The following is a 15743-nucleotide window of genomic DNA, read 5'->3' as shown; positions in this document are numbered from 1 at the left end:
AGCCCCCCACCGCCAATTTTTTTTTTTAAAAATATTTCCAATTTCCAATTTTTATTTTTTTAAAAATATTTTCTACTCTCTAGTTAAAATAAAAGATATTTTGTCAAAAAAAAATTTCATTCATTAATCAAACACTAAAAAATCTTTTCTGTAAAATATTTTCTACTCACCAACCAAATATGAGAAAACAAGTCCAAAATCTACTTGTTTTCTAGGAAAACATTTTCCTTCCTACCAAACACACCCCAAATCTCTAACCTCCTAACCTCAAGGAAAGACTTTGAACTCATCAAATTTAAACTTAATCAGCTACTCTCATCAAAGAAAGCTAGTCCACACACTCAAATCAAAAGATTGAATATAAATTAAGGACTTGACATCAAAGAACAACTCTCACACTCACAAAAAAAAATCACATGTATGCATAAAGAACCACAGGCTTGTCCATTATGTACATCTCCACTATTAAGAATGCTCGAACAGAATCATATAGAACTTTATCGGGTCGTAATGTAGGCTAGGGACGGGTAGGAAAATTGTATAATAGTGACTTACACTTCTCCCAACACATTGTACTTTTAGACTTCATCACCCATTATTTTCTTTTCTTTATTTTGAGCCCTCTCTAATCATTTCACAAGTAATTCTCATCATCTCATGAATTCATCAATCATTTTATTTTTTCTCAAAGAGCTTTTTTTGTTTTTCTTTTCAATTTTTCATGTCACATTCTTTCAAATAGGGGTTTTAATCACTTTGTAGCTATCATTGATTACCTTTTACACTCAACCATCCCTTTTCTTCAGATTTAACAATTATAATAAGTCTATGCTACAGTGCTCAAGAAAGTAGGGTGAAAAAACTAGGGATTCAACAAAAATAGTCGAGGTAAAAACATGACTACCAATAAAAGGCTACATGTTCAAAAGGTCTACTAGTGATATAATATCTGAAAAGACTAAATTTTACAAGACAAATCAAAGAAACTCTATTATTGTCCCCTATATAAATCAACTCTTTTTATTTCACTTCAATAACATGTAGAATAGGTTCTAGATGAAAATGCAAACATGGAATAAACAAACTCTCACCACACATGTCACAAGTATCAATCAGGATAGATCAATTACACTTTTAAGAGAGACATAGTCATTACAATCTACAACATGAAATAAGCTATATACAATGTCATAATCATTAGCCTCGATGTCAAAGAGTTTGTAATTTCATTAGCATTCACGCATTCACAAGAAAGTACTACTCAAAATTAGGACGAAATAGCAAGTATCAGACAATTCAAAAGAGTATTTTCTTTTCTCTCCAAAAATAGTTTAAAAAAATAAAATTCACTCCCAAAAAAATAAAAATTTATCGGATCAAAGGGACTATCCTTAGGAAAAGAACCGGAAATAATTTTTCACTTTTATTGTATTATATCTCTTCTTTTGCTACTTGTACGGTGCATTCCTTACATACCTTTACTTATGCTCCCTTTATCTTTAGAGTTCAGTTGACCTATTCCTATTGAGTACAACTTGTTGGCACTCATACTAAGCTTCTGCATCCTTCAAATCATAATACGAGTTTTCTCCATTGGTGTTTGTCACGCCCCGAAGCTACTTTCTAAAGGTAGGATAGATGCTGGTCAGCCACACACTTCTTCAACAACGAAATGTGAAAAACCGGATGCACTGCGGCTAGTTTTGTTGGTAACTCTAACTTATAAGCCACTTTACTAACTCTTTTCAAAATCTTGTAAGGGCCCATATATCTAGGACTGAGCTTACCTTTCTAGCCAAATATCATTACCCCCTTCATAGTGACACTTTCAGGAAAACCTAATCATCACTTTGAACTCTAAGTCCCTTCTCCTTACATCTGCATAGGACTTCTGGAGACTCTGGGCTATCTTAAGTCTATCTCTAATGAGTTGCACTTTCTCCATAGAATCATGAACTGAATTTGGCCCTATCAAGGCTGTTTAACCTACTTCAAACCAACCAACTGGAGATCTACATCTATGCCCAAACAATGCCTCATAAGGGGCCATCTGAATGCTGGAATGGTAGCTATTATTGTAGGTGAACTCTATAAGAGGAAGGTGATCATCCCAACTACCTTTGAAATCGATCACGCAAGCTCTCAACATGTCCTCTAAGGTCTTAATGGTACGCTCTGCCTGCCCATCTGTTTGTGGCTGAAATGCTGTGCTAAGGTTAACCTGAGTACCAAGACCTTTCTGAAAATGAATTCTGGAAATGAAAGGTAAACTGAGGACCTGTATTTGAAATGATAGACAAAGAAACCCCATGAAACCTGGTTATTTCATTAATGTAAAGCTTGGTGTAGTCCTCCGCAAAATTTGTAGTCTTAACAACCAAAAAGCGCGCAGACTTAGTAACTCTATCAAATACCACCCAAATGGAGTCATGCTAAAAAAGGATAACTACAAATAATAAATGTGAGGCAAATAATGATTATTTTTGGCCTCACATAAACACCCCACACTTAAAATTTTTCTCGTCCTCGAGCAAACATTAAATCTCATCTAAAAAAAAATCAAATTAGGAATTTCACCACTTTAGTTGACACAATCAATTAGGCCATGTGACAAAATTCAAACCATCAAGTACACTTCTCAATCATTATGAAAGATATAAAAATAAACAACAAATCTCTAACCTCCTAACCTCAAGGAAGGACTCTAAACTCATCAAATTTAAGCTTGCTCACCTACTCTCATCAAAGAAAGCAAGTCCACACACTCAAATCAAAAGATTGAATATAAATTAAGGACTTGACATCAAAGAAAAACTATCACACTCACAAAGAAAATTCACATGTATTCATAAAGAACCATAGGCTTGCTCATTATGTACATCTCCACTATTAAGAATGCTCGAACAGAATTAAATAAGACTTTAATGGGTAGTAATGTACACTAGGGACGGGTAGGGAAACTGTATAATAGTGACTTACACTTCCCCCAACAAATTGCACTTTTAAACTTCATCACCCATTATATTTTTTCTTTATTTTGAGCGCTCTTGAATCATTTCACAAGTAATTCTCATCATTTCAAGAATTCATCAATCATTTTATTTTTTCTCATAGAACTTTTTTTTGTTTTTCTTTTCATTTTTTTCAGGTCACATTCTTTCTAATAGGGGTTTTAATCACTTTGTAGCTATCATCGATTACCTTTTACACTCAACCATACCTTTTCTTTAGATTTAACAGTTATAATAAGTCTATGCTACATTGCTCAAGGAAGTAGGGTGCAAAAACTAGGGATTCAACAAAATAGTCAAGGTAAAAACATGGCTACCAATAAAAGGCTACATGTTCAAAAGGTCTACTAGTGATATAATATCTGAAAAGACTAAGGTTTATAAGACAAATCAAAGAAACTCTATTATCGTCCCATATATAAAGCAACACTCTTTATTTCACTTCAATAACATGTAGAACAAGTTCTAGACGAAAATAAAAACATAGAATATGCAAACTCTCACCACACATGGAACAAGTATTAATCAAGATGGATTAATTACACTTTTAAGAGAGAAAAAGTCATTACAATCTACAACATAAAATAAGCTATATACAATGTCATAATCATGAGCATTAGTGTCAAAGAGTTTGTAATTTCATTAGCAGTCAAGCATTCACAAGAAAGTGCTACTCAAAATTAAGCAGAAATAACAAGTATCACACAACTCAAAAGAGTATTTTCTTTTCTCTCCAAAAATAGTTAAAAAAAATGAAATTTACTCCCTAAAAAAATAGAAGATAATCTGTTCAAAGGGACTATCGTCAGGAAAAGAACCGAAATTGTTCATTTTTATTGTATTATATCTCTTCTTTTGCTACTTGTACTGTGCATTCCTTACAAACCTTTACTTATGCTCCCTTTATCTTGAGAGTTCAATTGACCTATTCCTATTGAGTAAAGCTTGTTTGTACTCGTACTAAGCTTCTGCATACTTCAAATCATAATATGAGTTTTCTCCATTGACGTGTTTGTCACGCTCTGAAGGAACATTCTAAAGGTAGGATAGATGCTGGATCACCCACACAGTTCTTCAACAACGAAATGTGTAAAACTGGATGCACTGCAGCTAGTTTTGTTGGCAACTCTAACTCATAAACCACTTTACCAACTCTTTTCAAAATCTTGTAGGGGCCTACATATCTAGGACTGAGATTCCCTTTCTTGCCAAATATAATTACTCCCTTCATAGTGACACTTTCAGGAAAACCCAATCATCACTTGGAACTCTAAGTCCCTTCTCCTTACATCTACATAGGACTTCTGGCGACTCTGGTATGTCTTAAGTCTATCTCTAATGAGTTGCACTTTTTCTAAAGCATCATGAGTTGAATTTGGCCCTATCAAGTCTGCTTAACCTACTTCAAATTAACCAACTGGAGATCTACATCTATGCCCATACAATGCCTTCTAAGGGGCCATATGAATGCTGGAATGGTAGCTATTATTGTAGGTGAACTCTATAAGAGGAAGGTGATTATCCCAACTACCCTTGGAATCGATCACGCAAACTCTCAACATGTCCTCTAAGGTCTGAATGGTACACTCTGCATGACCATCCATCTGTGGATGAAATGCTGTGCTAATGTTAAACTGAGTATCAGGACCTTTCTGAAATGAATTCTAGAATTGAAAAGTAAAAAGAGGACCTCTATTTGAAATGATAGACAAAGAAACCCCATGAAACCTGACTATTTCATTAATGAAAAGCTTGGTGTAGTCCTCTGCCGAATTTGTAGTCTTAACAACCAAAAAGCGAGCAGACTTAGTAACTTTAACAACTACCAGCCAAATGGTGTCATGCTAAAAAAGGATAAATACAAATAATAAATGTGAGGCAAATAATGATTATTTTTGGCCTCACATAAACACCCCACACTTAAACTTTTGCTCGTCCTCAGGCAAACATTAAATCTCATCTCAAAAAATGAAATTACGAATGCCACCACATTCGTTGATACAATCAATTAGGCCATGTGAAAAAATTCAAACCATCAAGTACACTTCTCAATCATTATGAAAGATATACAAATAAACTACAAATCTCTCACCTCCTTACCTCAAGGAAGGACTCTAAACTCATTAAATTTAAGCTTTCTCACCTACTCACATCAAAGAAAGCTAGTCCACACACTCAAATCGAAATATTGAATATAAATTAAGGACTTGACGTCAAAGAACAACTCTCACACTCACAAAGAAAATTCACATGTATTCATAAAGAACCGTAGGCTTGCCCATTATGTACATCTCCACTATTAAGAATGCTCAAACAGAAATAAATAGGACTAATGGGTCATAATGTAAGTTAGGGACGGGAAAGAAAACTGTATAATAGTGACTTACACTTCCCCCAACACATTGCACTTCTATACTTCATCACCCATTATTTTGTTTTATATATTTTGAGCCCTCTCTAATCATTTCACAAGTAAATCTCATCATGTCAAGAATTCATCAATCATTTTATTTTTTCTTAAAGAAATTTTTTGTGTGTTTCTTTTCATTTTTTTCATGTCACATTCTTCCAAATAAGGGTTTTAATCAATTTGTAGCTATCATTGATTACGTTTTACACTCAACCATACGTTTTCTTCATGTTTAAGAGTTATAATAAGTCTATGCTACAGTGCTCAAGGAAGCAGGTCCAAAAACTAGGGATTCAACAAAATAGTCAAGGTAAAAACATGGCTACCAATAAAAGTCTACATGTTCAAAAGGTCTACTAGTGATATAATATCTGAAAAGATTAAAGTTTACAAGACAAATCAAAGAAACTCTATTATCGTCCCCTATATAAATCAACACTCTTTATTTCACTTCAATAAAATGTAGAACAAGTTCTAGACGAAAATGCAAATATGGAATAAACAAACTCTCAGCACACATGGCACAAGTATTAATCAAGATGGATCAAATACACTTTTAAGAGAGAAAAAGTTATTACATTCTACAACATAAAATAAGCTATATACAATGTCATGATCATGAGCCTTTGTATAAAAGAGTTTGTAATTTCATTTGCAGTCAAGCATTCACAAGAAAGTACTACTCAAAATTAGGCAGAAATAACAAGTATCACACAACTCAAAAGAGTATTTTCTTTTCTCTCCAAAAATAGTTAAAAAGAAAAAAAATTACTCCCTAAAAAAATAAAAGATAATCGGTTCAAAGGGACTATCCTCAGGAAAAGAACCGAGAATAATTGTTCATATTTATTGTATTATATCTCATCTTTTACTACTTGTACTGTGCTTTCCTTACATATCTTTACTTATGCTCCCTTTATCTTGAGAGTTCAATTGACCTATTCCTATTGAGTACATCTTGTTGGTAATCGTACTAAGATTCTGCATCCTTCAAATCATAATACGAGTTTTCTCCATTGACGTGTTTGTCACTCCCCGAAGCTACATTCTAAAGGTAAGATAGATGCTGGATCACTCACACACTTCTTTAACAACGAAATGTGTAAAACCGGATGCACTGCAGCTAGTTTTGTTGGCAACTCTAACTCATAAGCCACTTTACCAACTCTTTTCAAAATCTTGTAAGGGCCTGGATATCTAGGACTGAGCTTCCCTTTCTTGCCAAATATCATTACCCCCTTCATAGTGACACTTTCAGGAAACTCCAATCATCACTTGGAACTCTAAGTGACTTCTCCTTACATCTGCATAGGACTTCTGGCGACTCTGGGCTGTCTTAAGTCTATCTCTAATGCATTGCACTTTCTCCATAGCATCATGAACTAAATTTGGCCTTATCAAGGCTGCTTAACCTACGTCAAACAAACCAACTGGAGATTTACGTCTATGCCCATACAATGCCTCATAAGGGGACATCTGAATGCTGGAATGATAGCTATTATTGTAGGTGAACTCTATAAGAGGAATGTGATCATCCCAACTACCCTTGAAATCGATCACGCAAGCTCTCAACATGTCCTCTAAGGTCTGAATGGTACACTCTACATGACTATCCGTCTGTGGATGAAATGATGTGCTAAGGTTAACCTGAGTACCAAGACCTTTCTGAAATGAATTCTAGAAATGAAAGGTAAACTGAGGACCTCTATTTGAAATGATAGACAAAGAAACCCCATGAAAGCTGATTATTTCATTAATGTAAAGCTTGGTGTAGTCCTCTGCCGAATTTGTAGTCTTAACAACACAAAAGTGCGCAGACGTAGTAACTCTAACATTGTCATAATCAAGATGGATCAATTACACTTTTAAGAGAGAAAAATTCATTACGATCTACAACATAAAATAAGCTATGTACAATGTCATAATCATGAGCCTTAGTGTCAAAGAGTTTGCAATTTCATTTGCAGTCAAGCATTCACAAGAAAGTACTACTCAAAATTAGGCAGAAATAGCAAGTATTACACGACTCAAAAGAGTATTTTCTTTTCTCTCCAAAAATAGTTAAAAAGAATAAAATTTACTCCTTAAAAAAATAAAAGATAATCAGTTCAAGGGGGCGACCCTCATGAAAACAACCGAAAATAATTGTTTATTTTTATTGTATTACATCTCCTCTTTTGCTACTTATACTGTGTATTCCTTACATACCTTTATTTATGCTCCCTTTATATTGAGAGTTCAATCGGCCTATTCCTATTGAGTACGACTTGTTGGTACTCATACTAAGCTTCTGCATCGTACAAAACATAATACAAGTTTTCTCTATTGACGTCTTTGTCACACCACGAAGTTACCGCCATGAAGCAGACACGGGACCTAGGATCACGAGTGACCCCAAACTAATCCTGCTGGCATATCATAAGCATACTAAATAAACTGAAGTAAGGAAATACTTTTGTGGAAGCTAAATCATCATGTAAACTGAAATGATGGGGAGAACCCATAAACTATCTGAATATATAGAAACTGAGTGTTTAACAACAACTGAAAATTCAAATTCAAATGCTAAAGCTGAATCTAACTATGTTTGAAAATAGCCTCTAACTAACTAGAAGTGCTGGGACATGCCCCAGCTAAATCTCGAAAAATTGAAACTAAGACTAAAAGCAAACGAAACATGTCTGTCGTTCTTGGAGAATGAGGACTCACTGCTGATTCTACTGAGCTAAAGATCGGGAACCGATCTACGCGTGATTTGGAAGCTGAGAACCTGAACCTACATCACGAGAAGATGTAGGGCAAATTATGTGTTAGTACTTGAAAGGCACTGAGCATGCATGATAGAATAAAGCTGAAAAATAAACATAATTGAACCAAATCATATATATGAGAAATGATAAGAGATAAGCATGATACTATATTGAGAATACTAAACATGAACTAACTGAATGCAATGACCAAGTTTATAACATGCTGAGACTGAAATCTAGTTGTAACTGATAACATAGTTAATGCAATACAATCTGACTGTAAGGGAGCTATTAATCATGAGCTAAATGTTGAGTCCGATGTATACACCCTATCAACATGACCCAATATACCTTACCAAAGGTATAGAGGCATGACTAGCGTGATCACTAAAATGTAATGCCTGCAGAGGGGACTTATAAACCTATGGGGCCACGTAGTTTTGGGACTATTCGGGTACGCTGAACCCTAGTCCTCTCGTTATTAAACTACTCCTAATTAGAATGTCTATAAAAAAAATTATGACTGAAATGTGAAGTACTGGATGACTCAATTACTGACATGCAAACTCTGAGAATGCAACAATTATAACTGGTAATGTGACATTCATAAAATGAAGCATGTATATATGAAATAACTGACCTAGCATGTCTAATTCATGAATTAAAAGAACTAGATGGCTAGGGTTCTGAATTTCATAAAAGAAACTAAGCAATAACATGATAATCTGATTTGGATCATTCTAATAGCTAAAACCCAACAATTCTAACATTCTAGAAACCCTAAGTCTAGATAATAATAAGGGAATCAAGATTCTTACTGAAATCTAGGGACCTAATGGGTGAGAGGGACCCACTAGTGAAATCCCACATACCTTAACGAAATTCATGGAGAAATCTTTTGATTTCAGGGCTGGTACTGATGAATCCTTGTTGCGTGTTCTTGGAGGGCCGCTCAACTTTCTCTGTGATTTTGGCTCTAAGTTTGATGAATTTTTGGTGAATAATTGATTTAGTTAGGTTCTAATTTTTTACTAGGCTAAAACTGATCAAAACAACGTAGTTTAGGGGTTAAACGACGTAGTTTAGGGGTCCAACACATGAGGAAAAGACCAAATGACCCCCGACTTAAAATCTGCTCAAGCCATTGACGGGACTGATCGACGGTCCGTGGACTGATCCACAATCCGTCCTGTCAGTCCATCGATCGACTTCAGACGATGGGTTTTGGGGTCCTAAGGGTCTCAACCTACATACTAATCGATGGTTCGTGGACTAATCCACGATCCATCATGTCAGTCCGTCGATCGACTTCAGAGGATGGGTTCTGGGGATCTTGAGGGTCTCAACCTACAGACTTATCGAAAGTCCGTGGACTGATCCATAATCCATCCTGTCAGTCCGTTGACTGATCCACGATCCATTCTGTCGGTCCATTGATCGACTTCACAGACCAGGTTCTGAGGCCTCGATTCACGGACATGGACCACGGTCCGTGGTCTGACCTATGGTCCGTGGGTCCGGCTGTGGGTCATGCCTTGGAGGAATTTTTGGGCTGATTCTGGGGAGGGCTGCAGGTGGCCATCCACGGACCACCAAGATGGACCGTACCCACGGTCCGTGGCTGGCAACCATGGGTTGCACCTGCAACTTCTGGAAATCTGTTGGTTCGGTCTATTTTCGGATACGGGGTGTTACATTATCTCCCCCTTAGGAACATTCATCCTCGAATAAAGCCTAAACTAGTTGGATAAGGAGGGAAAGAGTCACAAACCCTGCCGCTAATTTCTAGAAACTGATTTTTGACTGAACTAAGTTTCAAGGAAACACAAATACACTGAAAATGCAAGTACAAACTAAAGGAACATGATACTAAGACTGAATATGCGCATGAATGACTGAAAAACTAAAGAGAAACCACTACCTCAAGGTGGAATTTTATCGAAAGAAAAGAGATGAGGATACTTGGCCTTCATTGCTGCTTCTGTTTCCCAAGTAGCACCCTGTACGGATTGAATCCTCCAGAAAACCTTAACTGAAGCGACTTCTTTGTGTTTCAACCTTCGAACCTAACGATCAAAAATCTCAACTGGTACCTTTTCATAAGTGACACCATCCTTCACAGCTACACTTTCTAAAGGTAGGATAGATACTGGATCACCCACACACTTCTTCAACAACGAAATGTGAAAAATCGAATGCACTATGGCTAGTTTTGTTGGCAACTCTAACTCATCAGCCACTTTACCAACTCTTTTCAAAATCTTGTAAGGGCCTACATATCTAGGACTGAGCTTCCCTTTCTTGAAAAATCTAATCACCCCTTCATAGGTGACAGTTTAAGGAAAACCCAATCATCACTTGGATTTCTAAGTCCCTTCTTCTTACATCTGCATAGGACTTCTGCCGACTCTGGGCTATCTTAAGTCTATCTCTAATGAGTTGCACTTTCTCCATAGCATCATGAACTGAATTTGTCCCTATCAAGGTTGCTTAACCTTCTTCAAACCAACCAACTGGAGATCTACATCTACACCCATACGATGCCTTATAAGGGGCCATCTGAATGCTGGAATGGTAGCTATTATTGTAGGTGAACTCTATAAGAGGAAGGTGATCATCCCAACTACCCTTGAAGTCGATCACACAAGCTCTCAACATGTCCTCTAAGGTCTGAATGGTACGCTCTGCCTGACCATCCGTCTGTTGAAGCAATATCGGATCACTGTCTTGCTTTTCCTTAACTTCCGCTACCAATGAAGATTCTTCCCTATTCTGAATGTTTACACCACCATCTGATATGCTCATAAGACGAACTACTTTACCAAGACCTTTATGAAATGACTTCTAGAAATGAGAGGTAAACTGAGGACCTCTATATGAAATGATACACAAAGAAACCCCATGCTACATGAATATTTCATTAATGTAATGCTTGGCATAGTCCTCCACCGAATTTGTAGTCTTAACAAACAAAAATCGTGCAGACTTAGTAACTCTATGAAGTACCACCCAAATGGAGTCATGTTGTCAGTGAGTACGAGGTAAACTTGTAAGGAAGTACATGTTGATCACTTCCTACTTCCAAGTAGGAATATTGATATCTTGAGTCGTACATCCTTGTTTCTGATGTTCTACCTTCACTTGCTGGCAATTTGGACTTAGCCACAAAATCTGCTATATCTCTTTTCATACCATTCCACCAAAAGACTTCCCGCAGATCATGGTACATCTTAGTGGCGCCTGGATGAATAGAATATCTGGAATTTTGGGCTTCTACGAGAATCTGCTGTCTCAACCTACATACCTTAGGAACACATAATCGACCCTGATATCGAAGCACATCATCTCCTCCTTCAAGAGAAAACCTCAACTTTCTACTGATGGACTACACCCTTTAGTTGAAGCAATATCGGATCACTGTCTTGCTTTTCCTTAACTTCCGCTACCAATGAAGATTCTTCCCTATTCTGAATGTTTACACCACCATCTGATATGCTCATAAGACGAACTACTAAGCGAGCAAGTCTGTGAACATCCTTCGCTAGTTACTTTCTTTCTTCCTCAACATGTACTACACTACCCATAAATAGTCTACTAAGAGAATCTTCTACTACATTGGCCTTACCAGGATGGTAATGCATTGGGCTTCTACGAGAATCTGCTGTCTCAACCTACATACCTTAGGAACACATAATCGACCCTGATATCGAAGCACATCATCTCCTCCTTCAAGAGAAAACCTCAACTTTCTACTGATGGACTACACCCTTTAGTTGAAGCAATATCGGATCACTGTCTTGCTTTTCCTTAACTTCCGCTACCAATGAAGATTCTTCCCTATTCTGAATGTTTACACCACCATCTGATATGCTCATAAGACGAACTACTAAGCGAGCAAGTCTGTGAACATCCTTCGCTAGTTACTTTCTTTCTTCCTCAACATGTACTACACTACCCATAAATAGTCTACTAAGAGAATCTTCTACTACATTGGCCTTACCAGGATGGTAATGCATACTCATATCATAATCCTTGAGGAACTAAAGCCATCTCCTCTGGTGAAGATTCAACTCTTTCTAGGTGAACACATACTGAGGGCTCTTATGGTCTGTGAACATATCTATATGAACACCATACAAGTAATGTCTCCAAATCTTAAGTACATACATCACAGCTGCAAGCTCGTGGTCATGAGTCAGATAATTTTTCTCATGCACCTTAAGATGTCTAGAATTATATGCAATAACCTTACTTCTCTGCATCAACACACATCCTAAGCCGACGCTGAATGCATCATAATAGATTACATAACCGTCTGAACCCTATGGTATAGTCAAAACAGGAGCTGTAGTCAACTTAGTTTTCAGTTTTTCAAAACTTTTCTCACAATTATCTGACCACTGAAACTTGACCTTTTTTCTGTGTTAAGTTAGTCAATGGAGAAGCTATGGATGGAAATCCTTCCACGAACCTTCTGTAATAGCCAGCCAAACCCAAGAAGCTTTTGATATCTGTAGGAAAGGTAGGTCTGGGCCATTGTTTCACTACTTCTATTTTCTGGGAATCCACTCAGATTCCTTCACTAGAAACAATATGCCCAAGGAAAGCAACAAATTGCAACCAAAACTCACATTTGCTGAATTTAGCGAATAACTGGCGATCTTTGAGACTTTGCAGGACAACCCTCAAATGATTCACATGCTCTTCCACATTCCTGGAGTAAATGAGGATATCATCAATAAAGATGATAAATAATAAGTCTAAATACTGCTTGAACACTCTGTTCATCAAATCCATGAAAGCTGCAGGAGCATTGGTTAGTCCAAATGACATAACTATAAATTCATAATTACCATACCAGGTTCTGAAGGCTATTTTCTGGATGTCATTATCTCTGACTCTAAGCTGATGATAGTCGGATCTGAGGTCTATCTTTGAGGAATGTCTAGCACCTTGAAGTTGATAAAACAAGTCATCAATCTGGGGGATAGGGCACTTATTCTTGATTGTGACCTTGTTCTACTGCCTATAGTCAATGCACATTCTGAGAGAACCATATTTGTTTCTCACGAACAACACTGGTGCACCCTGTGGGGAAATACTAGGTTTGATGAAGCCCTTATCTAGACGGTCTTTCAACTGATCTTTCAATTCCTTAAGTTCAGCTAGAGCCATTATATAAGGAGGAATATAAAAGGTTAGGTATCTGGAAGGAGATCAATTCCAAATTCGGTTTCCCTTTCGAGACGAACTCCGGGAAGACCTTTTGGAAACAGTTCTAGAAACTCATTAGCTAGTGGAACTGACTCAAGAATTGGGGTTTCGGAGCTTGAATCCTTAACCCAAACTAGATGATAGAGATAATCCTTAGAGATAATCTTTCTGGCCTTAAGGTAAGAAATGAATCGACCTAAAGGCACTGAGCTAGTACCCTTCCATTCTAATATTGGTTCATCTGGAAACTGAAAACGAACAATCATAGTTCTACAATTGATTGAGGCATAACAGGAATGTAGCCAATTCATACCTAGAATGACATCGAAGTCTACCATTTCTAACTCTACAAGATCTGCTGATGTGACTTTCTGAGAGACCATGATAGGGAAATTTCTGTATACCCGTCTAGCTATAAATGGGTCACAGACTGGAGTAGAGACTGAGAAGGGTTCTGAAAGAGTTTCTAGACTAACACCTAATATTACTGCTATATAGGGAGTTACAAAAGACAAAGTAGCCCGTGTTGTCTTTCCACTGACTGTACCATATGTGAGCCACATTCTTAAGCTGGTAGGATGGAAACTCAACCCTACAATTACTAGTCGCTTGTATCACTCCAAAGATTTTCTTAAACTCATCAAAGAAATTCTGTGGGTCCTGACCAACTTGTGACCCTATAAACTCAAGCGGATTCATCCTAACAAAATCTCAAACCCTAGCTACCACTGATCCATCATTTATATTAGTAGGAACTGGACCCTGTTGACTGTTTTGGTTGGTCATACTCCGAGTTATAAGTTGAATCACATTTCGAAACTCTACATTTGAAACCTCATGGTTTGGGACTAGAGGAACTGCGTTTGCATTGCGTGCATTAGCATTCATTGCATAATCTCTATGAAGAGGCATGATCTTAAGCGCATAACGATGGGTTAGAATGAGGAAATTGGATTATACCTCACACATGATAAGAGTAACAAAGAGGATGATATTTTCTTAAAACACTTCATAGCCTCCCTCTCATTAGATGTGGTGCACTTCACATTCATGAAAAGGACTCTACCTAGTGCAGATTTTTGGACATCCTAGGACTCTTAAACCTAGTACTCTGATACCAAGTTTGTCACGCCACGAAGTTAGCCCGAGGATGCACACACGGGACCTAGGATCACGAGTGACCTCAAGTTAACCCTGCTGGCATATCATAAGCATACTAAATAAACTGAAGTAAGGAAATACTTGTGGAGAAGCTAAATCATCATGTAAACTGAAATGATGGGGAAAACCCATAAACTATTTGAATATATAGAAACTGAGAGTTTAACAACAACTGAAAAGTCAAACTCAAATGCTAAAGTTGAATCTAACTATGTCTGAAAATAGCCTTTAACTGACTAGAAGTGCTGGGACATGCCCCAGCTAAATCTAGCAAAACTGAAACTAAGACTAAAAGCAAAAGAAACATGTCTGTCTTCCTCGGAGAATGAGGACTCACTACAAATGCTGCTGAGCTTAAGATCGGGAACCAATCTATGCGTGATGTGGAAGCTGAGAACTGAAACCTACATGACGAGAAGATGTAGCACAGAGTATGCGTCAGTACTTGAAAGGTACAGAGCATGCTTGATAGAATAAGGCTGAACAATAAACATTACTGAACCAAAGCATATATATGAACAATGATAAGAGATAAGCATGATACAATACTGAGAATACTGAAGATGAACTAACTGAATGCAATGGCCAAGTTTATAACATACTGAGACTGAAATCTAATTGTAACTGATAACATGGTCAATGCAATAGAATCTGACTGTAAGGGAGCTACTAATAACCAACATAAAACCACATGAGCTAAATATGGAGTCCGATGTATACGCCCCATCGAGAGGACCCAATATAACCTGCTAGAGGTATAGAGGCATGACTAGCATGTTTACTAAAATGTAATTCACACAGAGGGGACTTATAAACCTACGGGGGCACGTAGTTCTGGGACTATTCGGGTATGCTGAACCCTAGTTCACTCAATATTAAGCTACTCCTAATTAGAATGTATATAAGAAATCTTATGACTGAAATGTGAAGTACTGGATAGGTCAATTACTGACATGCAAACTCTAAGAATGCAACAATTATAACTGATAATGTGACATTCATAAAATGAAGCATGTATATATGAAATAACTGACCTAGCATGTGTAATTCATGAACTTAAAGAACTACATGGCTAGGGTTCTAAATTTCATAAAAGAAACTAAGCAATAACATGATAATATGATTTGGATCATTCTTATAGCTAAAACCTAACAATTTCTAACATTCTGGAAACCCTAGGTTTAGATAATATTAAGT

The sequence above is a fragment of the Solanum tuberosum genome, unplaced genomic scaffold, assembly GCF_000226075.1.
Source record: "Solanum tuberosum cultivar DM 1-3 516 R44 unplaced genomic scaffold, SolTub_3.0 scf00049, whole genome shotgun sequence".
NCBI classification, from domain to species: Eukaryota; Viridiplantae; Streptophyta; class Magnoliopsida; order Solanales; family Solanaceae; genus Solanum; species Solanum tuberosum.
This window is presented reverse-complemented; position numbering follows the sequence as displayed.